Genomic DNA, 19,111 nt, shown 5'->3' with positions numbered 1-19,111 from the left:
TCTATCAAGACAAACCAATCACTTGTAGTATAGTATTAGACAGTTGAGCTGCAAAATGAATTTTCTCGTCTGTCGTCACAGAATATTGGAAATGAGATTTTCCGTACATAGTGTCATAAATGTACAGGTATCTGCATTGCTTAAAGATGTAAGAATTCAGTACATAATATTTACGATTAGCACGGATATATCAAACCAGTGAAATTGACATTCTGAGTTGGTCTCCAAATGCCACAACGAAAACAACCAAATGCCTCCATGAAAGCAAATTTTACTGGTCAAACCTTCATGCAATTGATCACCAGGAATAGCATTGCCCAAATTGAAATTATAAGTACAATATGGTACCGGCATTGCCTAAATTGAAAATGTAAGTACAATGTAGTATTTCCAAAATTGAAAATATAAGTACAATATAGCACCAGCATTGCCTAAATTGAAAATGTAAGTGCAATATGGTATTGCCCAAATTGAAAATGATAATACAACAGCAGTGTTCTCCCCAGAGCTATTATAGAGTGGTGGCCGCCACTCTGTAATTTTTGGTAAACAATAGAAACTCATTACCATAACAATTACATTTATTGTTATGCAAATTAGCCGCCACTCTATCAGAAAATCCTGGGGAGATCACTGCAACAGTATTTGTACATGTAGAGTTTAAAGGAAAAAATAAATTAGAGATGCTGTACCTACATCTGACGATCACGTGAATGCATAAACCCAGAGGAACTCATACCTACATGTAGTATGGTATTGGTACATGTACACTTGATGTGTGTTCTCATGTGTATCGTTTTTATAACGAAAGTAAATGAAACCAATGTTATGAATATTATGAAACTGATAGGTGATACTACCAGTGTTATTGGTATGAGTGTTATAACTATCATTGTCTCCAATTATGGCAGCGATTTCTTTTTCAAAATATCACTCCTATCAATGGAGAATGAATGTTTAATGCTACGTCCATATAAATTTTGGTGCCGGAAGTGTGAAAATGATGGGTTCTACACATGTACCGGTATGCTAATGGTTTCTTTGATCATGTGAGAGATATATGAGAGAGATACGCTTTTTCCAGAGGTAGAATATGTGTGTTTTCTCAGAAAAATTGGAAGTTCATGTGATAAATGAATTTATTGAAGAATCACTTATTGTGCAGAGATAATCTACTGGTAGTTTGAATTGTAGTAAAGTCATTTGTGGAAATTTTCTAATGATGTTGGTTTTACTCTAATAGGCACATCATCTCATAGCTCATATACATGTATTAGATACTCAAACTCATGCAAAAATGAATTAATCAACAAGAAAAAGTACAGTCACCCAGATTACACTCACATGTGATATTACATACAGGATGTTACATGTTAGGTGGCTACATTTTATGTCACATGAACTTGGATTAATGCCGTGGTGAGGTTTTTAAATCCAAATGCACTCTTTTGGATAAAATGTCTAGTAAAAGTCTAACGTCTTAATATTGTGTAGGGGTTACTTCATTCGTGATGATGGTTTACCCTGTCCTGGTGCATGTAACTCAACTCGTACTGTAGAATTTATGAGTAGACAATATCGCTCTGTAAAGGTTGGTGTTGTGTTGAACTGTACATGTAGGTGTGAATGGGTGGCCATTTCATGTCTTTTTGATGGACCAATATCTTTTCCAATAACTTACAGTGTGTGTGTCACTTTCATTGGCCTAAAGATGGGCATACCGGTATAGAATTGCTCCAAAGTCCTTTGTACCTGATAAAGTGCACATAGCACATGTAAACAGAGCATCACATATACAGCGTGTATACACACCCACGTGTGTTCTGCATACTCAGTCCAGCATCTCCAATCTCACCCAACTTCAGGGTCTGCAAATATCAAATTTCAAATCACGTGAATGCCAGCATACCAGTAACAAGGTGCAGAACTCTGTGTACAATGAAACGTTACTTGAGTTGTCTTTGTGATGAATGTAGGCCAAATACTACACGGGACATGGCACATGTACACCCAGGGCACACTACTGTTCATGAGCATACATGTACATGCAAGTGTTAGTACCGCTATGCTGTGTACATGTACCAGTACATAGTGACAGTGTCAGACTGTATGAAGCCCTCTCAAAAATACAGGTACCGGATTTTTCTGAGAGTACGCCCAGGGCCGTTAAACAGAAAATGGCTACATTGTCTGCTTCACACCTGTAGCTAAATAACGGCCCAGGGCCGTAATTCGGTAAAAATTTACCGCCAATTAACTAAAAAATAAAGGAGTTATTTTATCACTGTTGATCACAAAACCAAAAATAAATGACGGTAGAACGCTGCAAAACATCCACTCATTTTTTTCTCGAGAGTTTTGTTTTCTTTTTCGTCATTGTGCGCTACAAATTCTAACAGATCCATCTTCAACAAAAAGGACACAATGTTGCAATTTTCTGATGCATCATACAATAACATAAACTGACACTCATGCACTCATTCACGCACGCATAAAACTAAACTGAACCCAAGATACGATCAAGATTTCTTTTATTTGTATATCAACACAAATTGCAATAATAATTATACACATCTCTTTGGAAAATAAAATCACACATGGAAAAATAAATTACGAGTCGGGTAAAAATAACGCATGGATAATCAACGCATAACCGTGACAACACAAGGTCCCAAAGTTTTCGGAAGACAATATGACAGCTAGGACTAAAATCTACAAGTGTTCCTCACAATGACTAGCAATATCGCCACTAAAATCCAGTGCAAGTCTGTTTACGTTTGCAGCAAAAAAGATACATCGTTGGCTCGCCCACCGTCCCTCCACCCAAGCAAAATGTAGGCTATCAACACCATTGATGATATGCCTTTTTTCTCACCGTGTTGTCTCATTTCTCTGTAATTTTTTGGTGATGGTGATTTGAAAATAGTAATTCCTTGTCCGCTGATCGTGGCGATTTGATGTAGCTCTCAGAATTCGAAGTACGAAGCGTCGACATCACTGGCTACCGGCCATGCCGCGGGAGATCAGAAAACACGTTTTCAAACTTTGGGTCAACCAAGTTTACTTTCTCGATCGGATAACATTGAGGTCAAAAAACAAACTTTGCCATAGGGATTAAAATCTGCAGCATTTCAGCGTTCTTTGCAATTGATGATATGATTGAAACATTTTTATTTAGCCTGTCCTTTTTCATCGTACGTTTCTTGAGAATAGTATGTACCCACTTCAATCGGATACCCCAATGATAATGATATCATCTGTATGACGCACGCAAATAAATGTGATTGAACTATGACTTTCTTGTGTCATATCAAGGCCGAGACTCGGACACGGTTTACGTCGCCTTTGCCTCTGAGGAGAGGTTTTCAGAAACAAAGCCGAGAAAAGGTCTGGCTTTATCTACGGTTTACTTTATTCTTCAAAATCACGAAAGCCGTCGATGGCGACCGTAGAGGTTATGGCCGACAGTTGGATGCTTGTAACATAGATTCCCCGCCACGCAACGCCGTGCGCCAGCAGCAACAAGTCGGACCATCCACATAATCCACATAATCAGCTGATACACTGAAATTCTCCGAAAACCGAAACCTTGCCAGTATTATATTAGTTCTCACAGAATTTCGCTACGACATGTCGGATAAAAAAAACGTCAAAGCCAGGAAGTTTTACCTAGCAACTTACATCGGTGCACGGCCGATAACGTACCGGTAACGTACCGGTACCATTGGTTATTTTCACCATGGATGTACATCCATATTTTCACAACCGTCTATTCCTCACTTAGAATACGCATCTACTTTAAACCGGTCGACAAACCATAGATCCTCGAGAAACGAGGGTCTATGGACAAACCGGTTTCTTCGAAACGAAACTAGAAATTTAGCGACTTTGAATTTCACTCAAGGAAACACTGTCGCTTTGAATGGAAATTGTCGAAGTACATGCTCGAGATATTACATCGCTCGATGGGTGTAAAACGTGAATAAAGGTTCATGTACAACATATAAGAAAGAGACGCACATTGTAAACCTCAACGTAAGCTGATCACTTTATAAAAATGAAAGTTAAAAATACAGATTTAACCACAATGCCGGGCGTAATTTACATTTTTTGTGAGATAGTGGAAATGGCGGCATTTTTATGATGACACGCCTGCACAACGGAACGAAGCCAAACGATAGCGAGCTCCATGACAACACCTATACCGTTTTCTCACCTGCACTCTTTCTTCATTTTGAGGGAAAGTCTGTCAAAACGGTTACTTCAACAGGTTCCCTGCTCATCGAAATTTACCAAAGTAACTTTATTCAAAACGTCAATCCTTTCTTGTACCATCGTTCACGCGAAATGAACGGCCTCTGCTATGGTTTTTTTGTCTATGAAACACAGTATGGGCACCCCGCAGTGTTTTCGATAAACAAACTGTAAGATGATCTAATTCACTAGCGATACCGCTTTGGCTAATCACTTGGCGATATAGGGATATCGCCAGCGGTTTTCCTATGTATATAGGGACTTCGGTGTTCCGAGTTTATTTGCGCCAGGAATAACACATTGTCACAGTCATTATCGTTGTCAAGCAAATAAACGATAGTGGTGACTGCCACTTTTTTCCTTAGATGTACCCCGTTTGAGTACTCGGTTTCAGACTGAGTACTTCTCATCAAAACCAAACCAAACGGCCCTTTTCAGGGCCACCACATTTTTCAAAAAGAGAACTACCCAAATGTGTCAGTGTGTATGTGTTCTTTTTCTGTCCCAATAATTTTTCCAAACAAGATTTTACTTGCCAATAACAAAAAAGGAAAAACCTTTTTAAATTTTTATATAGACATTTTTTTTTATATATGCCTCCATGGTTTGTCGAACGCATTAAAATTTAAGCGAAGAAAATCATCGATCAGATTTTGACGTGTGCACGTGTTCTGAGGTTGACCTAGTTTGTAAGTGTGACATGTTAATCAAAGTAGTCGAACGTGTGAAAATAGATACAGTGTTTCCACATTCGTTGCACGCAAAGAGGTCAATAATCGTAAACAATTGTGGATCATACCATTTCTACTAGGGATTACTACTACTGTTACGTTTGTGAATGCAACAAATTTACGCGAAGAAAATCATCAGATTTTTGTATCAAAGCGAAAAACCTGAAAAGTAATGATGTACATTAAATAAAAAAATAATGAAACAGAGTTATTTTTTATGATAGTCATTTTATTTATTTCATGATCCCCATCGTGCAGAATGGAAAATTCCTGGCTCCTGCTTCATCTGTCAATCATTGTCGGCATTGTGTGGCAAACTCTAACGTTGACTTTGCGTTCTTCTGGATCATTCCACCTGCATTTTAGTAGCATAAATAGGGGAATCTGGACATATATCGCAGAAGTAATTATCTTAGAAGTGTAACTTATTTTATTTTGTACGCTATATAAAACTTTTTGACCTTTGCGTAGGTAATTTTTTTCAAGGGGAGTCAAGTTGAAATGCCGTAGACAAAGGTTGAGATGAAATTTAAAATTCTTAATAACAGCCCACCCCCCAAATAACCGCCCATGGGCGGTTTTTCGAGTGGGCGTACTCTCAGAAAAATCCGGTAGGTTTAACCCATAGTTCGGCACAATCTCTTCTTGGTAAAGTTGAACCATCTGATTGGAAAAGAGGCTATTAAAGGGTCAATTCCCATCATGCTATTGATTCTGTGTTTTCATGCTAGCAATACATTATATAGATTGTCATCAGTATCTAACTAGAAAGGTGGTAAGCTGTACACCTCTGCCACTCGAGAAAGTCGTCTGTGACTAGGAAAATTTTACCAATTACATGCATTGTACATGTATGATATCCATGGCTTTTCTCTCAAAACCTTTTAGTTGTTTTTTTTTAGTTCAAAACAAGGTCTGAATCCTCGACTGCATATATGGATATTAAGTTAAATGTACTAATACGCTTGTCCCAATACGGTTTTCCAATGAAAAAGACACTTCCATCACAAAAAATGTGAACTCTTTGTTCCTCAAGATGGAGGCTCCTCATCTTCAAATTGTTAATTGTTACTGCATCGTGCGCAATTGCATACGACCGATATTCAGTATTTAGCAATGGCTGAAAAATTCCCTCACCATTCACAAAACAATATAATATAAGGCCAAAAAACAAGAAATGTTTCTGGTCAGGTCTTTCTTTAAAAAATGGTGCGGTGACGCGCATTTTTATTTTTTTTTGCCTCAAGGGAGGGAGGAGGGTCAGTTTTATAGTTTTATCAATATAGTCACATAAATACTGTTCATGCAGTCACTGATCATTCCCCCCAAAGAATTTGTCTTTCTCTTCAGCCATTTTGGTTTGGTTGTCAGCCACGGCCGCCGGCCACAAACAGAAAAAAAAAGGGTGACGCGCTGTTGTTCAAGTGACACGCGCGCTGACCAGAAACATTTCCTTTTTTTTGGCCTAAGCAGGATAAAATATTCTTTGTTTCATAAAAATATTTGTACATGTCTACACAGAAAAGGGAAATGATTGACGCATTGGTGTTTGTTGCTGTACATGTACATACATACCCAGTGGAAGGATTAGAGACACACTAATCCATTCAGGGACATACATGTACAATATTTATTTGTGTGTAGACCATTGGGTTACACTTACATGCTGTGGACCCCAAATCATTTCGTCAAAAATCAGAATGACATAACGATGTACCGGTACAAATAAATGCATTGGACTCAGTATTGACTGAAGACAATCAATGTTAAACAATGGTTTACTTCTATTTTTATTCGTATATTATTATCCATACATCAACCCAACAATCTTCATTACCCAGACTGCTTTGCTTCACTTCTAGATAAGTACAATGTAAGAACTGGGTGTTAAAACATCAATACTTGTGTTTTTAGCCTGCTGCCTCATTTTGCAAAATCTTGTTAGATCAGCAGATACGGACTACGAAAACCTTTGGATGAAATGCATGGCAAACACATCAACCATAAGCTGTTTTCAATATATCTGTGGAATGAACTGTTTCATTAGGGAACAGAAACACACATCGGTGATGATGACATACTGGTAGGCCCAAGTGGGCATGGCAAACGTCCACATATTAAAGTGGGACAAAATTTGAAGGCACAGAACAGAGATGGGTACGTGTTTCCAAACCAGCAGATTACATTTGTATTATGGTACTGTACCATTTGAGATGTGATGGTCTTATAAATAAACCCTGTAATGCCATGATTATGTTTGTACATGTCTATAATACAAACACTGCCCCTTGGTATTTCAGTGTCTGTCAGATCCATTGATGTACAAAGACACTAAGTAGCAATACAAGTAATATGATCTCTTTATGTACACGTGTTGAACAAATGATATCGGAATATCTGTCTACCAAAACACAATTACATGTAATAACATGTCTACTTCAACACCAACTCATTCAGGTCTGTAAATGTTTAATTAGCATGTCAAATTTGCCATCAACTATAATTGAGCTTCCATCATGTCACATTAGAAACACAAAGAATATGCATGCAACCGTCAACATCAGTGGCTGTAATAGGATAATTAAGTCCAGGGAGACTTATTAAATGAAGGAACCACTGAGTCGAAACTGACTCATTAAAAAATTTCTCTTTGGTGCAAGAAAGAAAATTTCATGTAGTACATGTTGAGCCGACACAACAATGAACTTGCCGTACATACATGTATGTCATTCTCGTGAGTTAGAGCAATAATTTCCGCTCCGCTGACCTACGCAAAAATCAAAAATCAATCTGTTAACGGGTAGCGCTGAGCTGTTGCCGTAAAGAGGCGCGTGGTTTACGATGATGATGTATGTAGGTGCTGACATTGACTCAGAGAGTTGGTGAGTTTGTTGACTCACTGACCTACATGTACACTGTACATGTGTATGTAGTTATACAGGAAAGAACTTTACAAGGGGTAGTTTCATGGATTGTGAAGTCAGAAACTGTGACGATGTTTATGTAGTTTCTGTCGTTCACTCACATGTTTGCTTTCAAATATCCATGGAGAATTCAACAACAGTGATTTCGGAACCTTAGTGACTAAGAAACCATTGTGAAACGAGTTTTACACCCAGGTTTTACATTTCCTTTACATTTGAAAAACAGACTGAATGAGTGTTGCACAAATATAGATCTGCCAGGCCCCAGGATGATAAATTTCCTTTCTAATTAGTACAACATGATCTCCCCTTACAATGATACATATGACTGATCACAAATCTGCAGACTTATTAATGTCGGTTGAATATTAAAACTGAAAGAGAAAGAATTGAGCAGACTCCGGTGTATTCATGGACCAAGTGGTGTACATGTAATTCATGGTAAGGAAATAATCAGGAAACGTATATGATTAGCCAATAAAAGTCAAAATATGACATTTTGTATTACAAAAAAAGAATACATGTAGGTGTACAGTACAGTGGCTAATAGAATTTTTGAAAGAAAGCAATTTTGTCTTCGTAGATAATAATTACATTTCCAGGACTTTCCAGGAAGGTATCGAAAAGAGATACAATATCCTGGAAGCCTTGGAATTTCCTGGAACAAATCAGATAAAAAGCTGATTAAATTCCAAACAAGGAATAGGAAGAAGTCTAGGATTTGTTACACCCCTGCTTGTTTGTTCATGGGGGTCACCTCTGGAATAAGATACCTTGCATGGCAGTTTCACCGGTAAATGACATCTGATGTGTACTGTATATATGTACATGTAGGATGGTTTTGGATCTGTTACAATATGCAAATTATGCCGCAGTTCCGTGTAACGGAACATAGTGCTCTTCAATAAGCATTCTTGTGTACACCAGCCAAGCATGTGCAGATGTATACTTTATATCTGTACAGTACTACATGTAAGTACATTGTAGCTGATTGGATATGTCTACAGAGATGACAGCTTTGAGAGGTAGGACTCGTAACAGTGGCCACCAGTTCAAAGATTTGGTGTGTTTGCGCTACATCCACATATGATAACTGTGTATTTTATATTTTCAATTGACAAAGGAGAAAGTAAGCCCATGCTACATGTTACAGATACCAAGTTTTACTCTCACAGGATATCATAAAGTTATTTGGCTTCAGGTTTATCATAAATGTATACAGGTACATGTATACAATGTATGGTACTGTACCAAAAACCACTGACGCCTAGGCCTTAAGGAATTAGATTTGTTTCTGGTCATATAGAGCACTTCAACTACGATACTGAGTTTCTTTATCCTTGTTTGGTAAGTTCTGAAATTGCCGGTCATAGGTTTCCCAACAGCTGACATATAGAATAAATGATTGACAGTTATGAGCAGCAGCATACACACTCTTCAACTCTGTTGACTTCATGTAAAGCTGACTTCTCTTGAAACCCACAAAATGCTTAACAGGAAGAGATTATAATGCGTGTATTTTGCAGTCTGTATTAAAATGACCATTATGTCAGTGGAAAGTCAGGGAAAGAAAGCATTAACCTTTGGGCGCCCAAGTCCATTTTCGTCACCTGGGTAAAAGTGTAACCCGGTCAATAAATTCCAGATTTTTGCCAAAATTTTGATAAAAAAGTGCTTGTAAAGAAATGCAAAGTCCATTTGGTCCAAAATCAAAAAAATATTGCAGAAAGAGTGGAGAAAAATTGGTAAAATTTTGCAGTAAAATTTTGTTCAGAAAAATTACAGCACTCAAAGGTTTAAAAGGGAGATAGCATTGTCACATCACTTTTTGTTAAATGCTAGGGGCCAGAAGCAAATGATCTGTTTTTCTTGGCCTTGGATTTGATGTTCCCATTTTACACCATCCACAGTGCAATATGCAGATTTTTGCTTTTCTCTGTTAAGGTAGTATGCACCTCGAAAGTCAAAGACTTAAACTATTGCTCAAACTTTCCTCAAGAAATCTGTCGACAATTCTCTTTCAAAATCAAGAATAAAATCTGGGGGTCACCTTGTAAACTTAAGCAGTGGAGAAACAAATAACCTAAGAGTTACAGATATTTAAAATTCAAAATGGCCAACATCCCTATGTTAACTCTATGGAGAATAATAAAATTTTCAAGTTTGGAAAATACTAAGCCGGCAAAAATCTTTCTTAAGGTAGTATGCACCTCGAAAGTGAAAGACTTAAACTTTTGCTCTAACTTTCCTAAAGGAATCTTTCAATCATTCTCTTTCAAAATCAAGAATAAAAATAGGGGGTCACCGTGCATATTTTGGTACTAGAGAAACAAATTACCCAAGATTTACCGATATTAGAAATTCAAAATGGCCGCCATCCCTGTGTTAACTCTATGGAGAAAAATAAAAATTTTCGAATTTCGAAAAACTAAGCTGGTGAAACGTTTTCTTTCACCAAGAGCTTTAAAATGAACTCCCACATGTGGTATATCAGAAGAGAATTGTAAAAGTTTGAGAGTCCGAATGTCTGTCCCCGAGGTGCGTTCTAACCAAGAGCTTAAAAATTTCCCCCTAGACATGTAAGTGGTATATCAGAAAAGGATTGTAAATATTTGAGTATCCAAATATCTGTCCCCAAGACACGTTCTACCTTAAAGTTTATCTGCTGCCTTTGTATCATTGTAAACCAAGTTTGTAATATCTTTAAAGTAAGCTTTTCCTAGGGGTTTGATAGCCAGATTAAGATCAAAACCTAATAAATGATCAATGCATTGACCTTATTTATTCAGGTAAAAACTCCCACTCAGATAAACGGTCCTCTCCAATTTCATTGCAGTGTACATTATACATGTCTTCCTATCAAAAATAATTACAGGCTGATACGCAATATCTCTAAGGTTGTGGAATATTTATTGCAAAACGTCACATCAACGGTAACCTTCCAGGCTGCTGCACATTGGCCTATCATTGCCATGGTATACTTTTACTGATTACAATTCGTCTTGACGAAACAAGCACCGCACATGTGCCACAAAGCATCAGTCAGCTTCAAGGAGATATGTGACCTTGACTGCTAATGAACTCGTAAACTCATATTCATGTTTATACCAATGCAAGTGTACATACATGTACATGTGGTTGTAACTGTATGTTGGTATACACTTTTAGGTATAAAGCACCTCGGGGACAGATAAATGGACTCTCAAATTTCTACAATTCTTTTCTGGTCTACCATTTGTGTGCGGGCTCATTTTAAAGCCCTTTCACCCCCAGTTCCCTGTATACAGGTCCAACTTTACCATAGAAAACAATGGATTTGGGACAAACCATGGCGGTGAAAGGGTTAAAGCTCTTTGAGAGAGAAAAACTTTCACTGCCTTGGTGTTTCGAAAATCCAAATTTTTTCCCATAGAGTTAACATAGGGATGGAGGCCATTTTGAATTTCAAATATCACAAAATGTTGGGTAATTTGTTTCACTAGTTTCAAACTTTGCCGTGTGACCCCCGATATTTATTGCTGATTTGGTAAGAGAATGGTTGAAAGTTTCATTTAGTAAAGTTTAAGCAAAAGTTTAAGACTCAAGGCGCATATATATAAGCGACACAAAATTTTGCTTCAGATTTTGATGGTGAAATCACCAAAATGGCAAACCGAAGAGTAAAGAACAAGTACAGTACTGTATCATTGTATGACTGTACATTTTTGGTGTCAGTTATCCATTTCATACACTTTTAGAATGGTACATGTTACATGTGCAACATACAATATTCAGTAGTTTTGCAAAGGTTAGAGATTATTTGAAAGGTAATTTCACAGTTGTTTTCCTTTTCTGTTCTTTGATTTGCCTTGAGAGATATGTACCATAGTTTGCCCCTGTGATGTTTGCTAGCTCAATGCCCTTGACGTAAACCATGTACTGTTTATGTATGTATTGAGTCTGCTTTAGGTTTCCAGGCTTTTGAAAATCCAAATCTTAAACTGATTACACTGAGGGCAAGGTTGCATTGAGGTCCAGGTAACAAAATCTGTCCAATCTCCATGGAGTCATTCCCAGTCTCCCAGTGATGGTGCATAATTTATAGACTTGAACGCAATATTCTCTGCAGATTATTTGGTTGGAAAACAAGATGTGAATTGTGTTTGTCAGAGGAATCTTTAATTAACGTCCCACAACAATCTTTCCACACTGTATTGTGTTGATGTGGCTTGCACTTTTGGGTGTAGTGTAGGGTTAACCCTTTGAAGACCAAAGTCGATTTTTGTTGCATTTATACTATACAACAGCAACAATTTCTTTCAGATCTAGACATATAACAATTTTTTTTTCAGATTTTTCCCAAAATTTTGGTCAAAAAAGTGTAGCCCATAAAAGTCAAGGCCATTTGGTCCAAAAGCATGAAAAAATTACAGAAAAATTCATAAAAGTTGATAAAATGCTGCTCTGATATTTTGGGGGAAATTACAGTGCTCAAAGGGTTAACCCTGGTCCAACAAAGTTCATGCATTTCACCAAGAGGTCAAGTTGGTCATATACATTGTACAGTAAAACTAGTGAAGGATGATATGTTGTCCCAAATCTATTGTTTTCTATGGTAAAGTTGGACCTGTATACAGGGAACTGGGGGTGAAAGGGTTAAACAAAAATTTAACATTTGATTTGAAAGCCGCTGAAAACATACGCACTGTAAACATGATTTTTACAGACTATTAAAAGCTGCTGCAATAAACCAAGCCAAGTCGGTGGAAATACACATAGTTTGGCTCAATACCACTTTTCCAAATGTGGCAGACGGGGAAGTGATATTGTGTGACAGGAAAGGGATTAACTGCTGGAAAGATAATTCCTTTGAAAATAGTTGTCCTCAGTTGTATCATCAATACAGTACGTGTACATTGTACAAAAAAAAAGTGGGCAGTCAGTCATCTATGGCATGGAGATCAGAGCTACCTTTGTAAATTACATATATCTGTCATCAGGTAATGTTGTGAAGAGACAATTATATGATTGTATACAATGTTATGTCTGTTGAAATACTTTACCGGCTATTTTGATAATAGCAGACATTTCATATCAAGACTGTTAAAACTTTTCACAGCATGTGATGACCATGTGTGAGCAGAGAGACACTTTGTAATAAGCCCACAGCTATAAGATTTAATGTCACTTCACACAAATACCATATTGCTTCAACAAATTACAACGTTGTTTTTACAACGTAAGCCATGATAATGTTGAGAGAAATTTCTGCGTACAAGTATCTATTCAGGTTTGTAGACATTCACGTGTACACATACATCAAATCATAGAGGGACTCTGATCAAATGTGCTACCTCTTCTGCACAGTCTGTCAGAATGTGTGCGGTTAATTAATGAGCATGATGTTCTCCCCCGAAGGCAGGGACACTGGCCACTCCCCAGTAATTAAAGGCACAATAGGTGTAGACGTTTGTTCTCTGACAGGAAGGATGTTGACACACAGAGTACATGTATAAGCCTTGAGAAGTCAACGCATTGTGTGCAATTTGTAATATGTTCACTGAGAAATGATAGTTTTTTTACATCAATATATGTACATGTTGCTTTGCAAAATATACAAGACCACCAGAAATTCATTGGGAAGAAAACCAGTTTTAAAGTAATATTGCTGTAGAGTTATCTCACTTCTACTGTCTATGATAGAAACACTGCTCTCATTTGTTATATCTGAAACAATTTCCTTCATTATCACAGCCATAATGAGCTGCGTAAAAGTGACTTGGTGTGTAGTAGATCGGAAATGAGCTCAAAAGATTATTTGATACGACGATATGCAGGTCTTATTACTTCCTTTTCAAATTCACACAATGTCAAGAACATAGTTAACTGGCACAGTTGGTACACCAGCTGAGATGCATTTTAAAATTTTTGATAATGCCTCTTTTATACCAAAGGCTTGCTCCGTGCACACTTATATGTGCTCCATAATACATACAGGTACAATCTGAGATGCACTGGTATATGCAAGTTAACCCTTTGAGCGCCAAAGTCAATTTTTGCAGCCTTGTTAAATATACCGTACCCCAGTCCAGTCTTTTTTAAGATTTTTGCAAAAATTTTGATAAGAAACCAAAGTCAATGAAATGTGATGTCCATTTGTCCAAAATTATCAAAAAAATTAGAGAAAAATTCATGAAAATAGGTAAAATGTTGCACTTAAGTTTTGGTGGGAAAAATTTTAGCACTTAAAGGGTTAATATTACGTCAAAAATTGTAATGACGCGTGTGATCCATGGTGATAAAGCATACTAAGATTGCATCATCATGGTTCTCACATTTTACTTCAAAACCACAGGAAACTTTCAAGTTTTGTTTTCATGCACAGAACTCCATTCCTCTGGAGTTTTTGTTTTTATCAAGTTTTATTCTCAGAAAAACAAGTTAATGTTTGATGTTACTAGCGCGTGGAAAGGCTGTCTGTTTCCTAATCACGTTATCGCTTTGGTTGCCATAGTAACAGGATTTCTGTCAGCATTTTTGAGTCACGCATGATGTCTTTGGCATCTGTCAGGTTTTTATGCCAGACGTTGATATACATCACACAATTTGAACAGTTGAATACTGAAAGACAACAAAAATTTTGACTGATCGTAACAGAAAATGAATTTTTTTGAAAAAGCAAATCAATAATGGGTACACATGAATACTGTACTTATCTGATGAGAATTGTCTTTGGTTGAGTAGTGTAAAGCCAACTAGATAATGAAATGTCTTACTCGGTAATGGATGGAAAGGGTTCATTCATATGATTTTGGTTTCGTATTTTTTTTTTTTGACAATCTCCTTTTTTTTCTTTTTTTTTCTTTTTTTTTGTAAAAAATACTCAATGTCTTAGAATCCACCAGAAAACACAAAAACAACTCGTATTTCAAAAATCCCCTGTGAAAGTAACGGTAAATGTTCTCTCTTTTTTTCCCCAAAAATGTTTGTCATCAAGCACACTGGGTAGTTTGTAGTTCCCCAGGCTGTGCATTGAACAATGAGAAGCCATTACCCGTGGCCTACTTTTGTATCCCTTGAGTATGCACTTGACCTACAGGGAAAAAAATCACAGGCATTAAGAGAAACTTGCTCTCTTCTTATCACTAATGTCGCACTTTGACAGTTGCTAAGCAACCACTGATTATGGAAAGGAGGGGCCATCTTACAACGCTTACGCCAGAGTTCAACACGAGGTCATTCCATAACAGTCAGTGTGATATTGCAGATGTGTATGTGCACCGGGAATCTTGATTCATCCGTATGTATAACATTTCTCTGTTTTTGTACGCAGCAAATATCTTCAAGCTGTGTCCTGTATCTTTCCAAATTACCCACACTGTACATGTACGTCTTTCCAGGTCATCGTGTCGACTCAAATGTAAATCTCATTATTCTTGGTGACTATTTTGCGGTCAGACCTTTCACAGCCGTGGCAGTAAGGAAATGAGAGCAAATGTATCAACAGTGTTCTTTGTGCCCAAGGAAACCTCGCAATTTGTAATTTTAGCCTCCGTTTTCATGTAATACACTCCTCCTGGTATTCAGCTGTCATTTTCAATTCCAGCCGCAGGTTTTCACTCCTGCTGCCTGTGTTCCTAGGAAAATACTCCCGCAGAAAATATTTAGACGCAATTTGAGATTTATTTTATAGCCCTCAATTGAAATATTGTCTTGAACTGAACAGTTTTTTTTTTGCCAGGTAAACATAGTCTTGAGGAATATTATTGCTGGAGCTTACCAGATTCTTTTTAACATATTTTATATGTAAGTGTAAGGGAAATTTGCATTGCAAAGATCTGAGTTTCAACTTGTGTTCTCAAATTTTTGGACAAATTGTCGTTGTCCTTAGCATGGTAGTGCATACATGTATGTACATTGTAGACACAAGTTCTTGGTGTAACTGTTAGGGTTAAGTTGTTTTCACAAGTGTTACACGCTTTTTTGGTGATATCACAACAGCGTAATTTCAAAAGCACTACCCCGAGGCAAAGGTTTTTTTCAGTTAAAACTGGTTTCTGCAGGTTTGTAAAGTTAAAGATTTCTGTGAAGGTGATTTTAGTTATCATCATTTTTTGCATACTATAATTTTTTGAGAAACAAGTTTGCGGAAGTAAATTTGTACATGTACATGTACTGTATGTTTATTCCCTGTCTTTTATGAATTCCACAGAATGCCATCAAAATATAGTTGAGGTGATATTTGAAAAGTATGTGTACCCTTATGATCAAACCCCGATGCAGTATCTTTCATGTTGGTACATTTATATGTATAGTAGGCTGTCACAAAAACCATTCAGTATATAGTTGATGAGAAGAACTTGTGTCGAATAGAGTTCCAGAGTCTCTCAGGAACTGGAACTAACTGTAGGGATGTCAGTGTGAGCACATGTAAACGCACCAGCATTGTATACACTCTTATGCTATGAAATTTGAGAGTAAGAAATGTGTTAAATTAATAATTAGACAATGAAAATGCACTGTAAGCCCCATAGCTGTAACTTTTCAGCAATTTCTTCAACAAGTCTTTGTCCAGTGTGTCAACAAAAATTACATTGTCTCATGCTGATAACATGTGGAAATACCCAGTATTGGGCCTGTCAACATACCTTAGTCTTTGTACATCTGCTAAGTGCTGTGTTATTGTTTGTGTTTGAATTTCATTGCCAACTCTGGCATTCCACATCATAAATGTCAGCCCTTGGTTCACAAGGTGTGTTTCTGGTAGAAAGAGGGAAGGCACGAAAATATTAATAAAAGTATTAATCTAGCCTGTACGGTATATCTGTTCAATGCTTTCAATCAATTCAGTACAAGGTAGATGTATCATTGCAATCTGGATGTCGCTGTATGCTGATCATATTCAGCACATGACAACTGCACCGACTCTGATGTGTTTGCCGTAATCACAGTATCTAATGATAAGCCGATTTACACTCATCAAAAATCCTATAATTTTGGATGAAACAGTAAAGTTACACAATAAGCTATTTCAAATGACTTCTTTTTTTAATTTTGAATCACTGACTTGAACCATACAGTAGACACAAGAGGATCCCCCTCCCCTCCCCTCCTCTACTGTCTATTCTTGAATCAAGTCTAATAAGGCATGCAATACAGTACCCTCCTCTACTGTCTATTCTTGAATCAAGTCTAATAAGGCATGCAATACAGTACTTGCACTGACGCAACTGACTACAGTATCTGATTTGTTTAAAAACCTCTCCAAACATTGCGGTTCTACATTTTAGAATGGGACCTATGTGTAACACTGTCCAGAATTGCTGTATCATGTACATAGAATTTGTACTCGTGACCAAATTACATGTACATTCATCAAACATATGGTTACTGAAAACATTATAGTATACAAGGTACGCCAAAATTGACAGCCATCAAGACCGGATTCGTGTCATAACTGACAATGGCCAAAACCAAAGCTCCATTAGCAATATGTTGCTTTTATTTTCCATTAGGCCAGAGAGAAAAAATATCGTTCCTCAGAATTTTTGGCAAAGCTGCAGAGGCGGCAAGTTAAATTGTTTTGTTTGTCGGCAACTTTCCTTAGAATGTGAAGACTACACACCTATAGATAAAACCCAGAATTCGAATGGACCACAGTACAAACAAAACAGCCACACAAACACACAGAAGTATGTGTATTTCTATATGCTTTCATACACGTGGGTTGGTTTGTACCGGTATCATGTGATCTCTTAGGCGTTCTGAGTTGTAGAACACAGCGCATCCTTTTTATTCCAGAGTAGAACCATTGCCGATGTATTTACACTGTCGTATTTTTTTTGTTTTCTAGGTATCAGAGATGTGTGATTCCTGCAAAGAAAATCTTTGAGATTTGTTGGAAATGAGGGGACAAGTCATGTTTCGACCTAGGAAAAAATATATTTTATTATTATTGGTTTTAATGTCAGTACCATTGATCATACTGACCTACATTACTTTTACACATGATGGTAAGTTTAAATACCTCTGAATTTATTCAACATGGTATAAACCTATTGTGTTGGCTTATTCCATTCTCCATAAGAGGGATGTTAGTTGTTGAAATGTCTGTGAAAACATCCATTTGTTCACTTTATGCAAGAAGTAGCTAGATTATTTAGAGGGAAGTTGAACCACTTGACAAAAAAATGTGAACAAAGTGTTTTTGTGTTTGAATTGTTAAGAAATAAGTGATTGAAAACAAATTATTTGATCGGTTTAAAAGTAGCCTGTGTACTGTACCCTGTCAACAATCACGGTCCCTCTATCACATAGAGGGACCGTAAAACAACTTATCTTGTGCACTTCGATTTTATTAGCAAAATGCAACAGAACCAGTGCTTGCTTTAACCCTTGTATCACCTGATTATGGTACGATCCTATTGTTGTTAATAGGTTGGGTGAAACCATTTGAATGTGTATAATACAGGGAATAGGGATGGAAGGTTTAAAAACCAAGTGAGATCTCAGCAGCGTTTTGCATATTGTTGTTTTGTATTTTTCTGTTGCAGATAATTTTAATAGAAATAATTTGATGGGTTTTAACAACAGAGAAGCAGCTCTTGCTGAAAGAGTACGTGAAGTAGAAGATGACAATAAGATGCTTAGGAGACAGTTAAGGTGAAAATCTTTATCCTTACACTCAAAGTGCTTACAGTATACCATGGTTTGTGTAAGCAATAATGTACGCCTCACGGCCCACAGTGGATGAAAGGAAAGCTTGCATGATATAATGTAACGATACAAGGCAAATCTGATTTCATTATTTTATGAAGTGCAAATTTTGAGTCCATTATGGGCTGGGAGGTGTACACTATTGATATTATTTCATAGTTTTGGCAGTACGAATGAATTTATATAGGTGTAGAAAACATCTTGGGCCGCAGTACTTGATAATCTGAGGGGATGAGGTCACAAAATTCATTGGTGTTGACAAAGTTATGATATACATGTGATTCTCAATGTGATATTGGCTGTTTCTGACAGAAATGTCCAAAAATAAATTGCCTTTTTTGAGTGGTATTTACGTTACTACTGCATGTGGTTAGAGCCCTTTTCACATGGTTTGATTGTTTTCATCATAACATTGGTGGTAACTGTTTTCACCAATCCTGTGCTGTGATTTCCGAAGGTCTTATCAAGATTTTAAACAAATGCTCATGGTACTATCGATAATGATAT

At 37.0% G+C, this 19,111-nt stretch overlaps 1 long non-coding RNA gene across 1 annotated transcript in view; it reads left to right on the top strand.

Moving 5' to 3' along the window:
- Window positions 1-18,549, top strand: part of LOC139131615 (uncharacterized) — a 41,008-nt gene extending 22,459 nt beyond the window's left edge. The window contains exons 2-3 of the long non-coding RNA XR_011552167.1: window positions 17,742-17,901; window positions 18,442-18,549. This is a non-coding gene — a long non-coding RNA (uncharacterized lncRNA). The remainder of the gene's footprint in view (window positions 1-17,741; window positions 17,902-18,441) is intronic.
- The last annotated feature ends 562 nt before the right edge of the window (window positions 18,550-19,111 follow it).

Source organism: Ptychodera flava, chromosome 1 (assembly GCF_041260155.1).
Source record: "Ptychodera flava strain L36383 chromosome 1, AS_Pfla_20210202, whole genome shotgun sequence".
Classification (NCBI taxonomy): domain Eukaryota; kingdom Metazoa; phylum Hemichordata; class Enteropneusta; family Ptychoderidae; genus Ptychodera; species Ptychodera flava.
The sequence above is the reverse complement of the archived record's forward strand: the minus strand, read 5'-3'. Positions and strand labels throughout refer to the sequence as shown.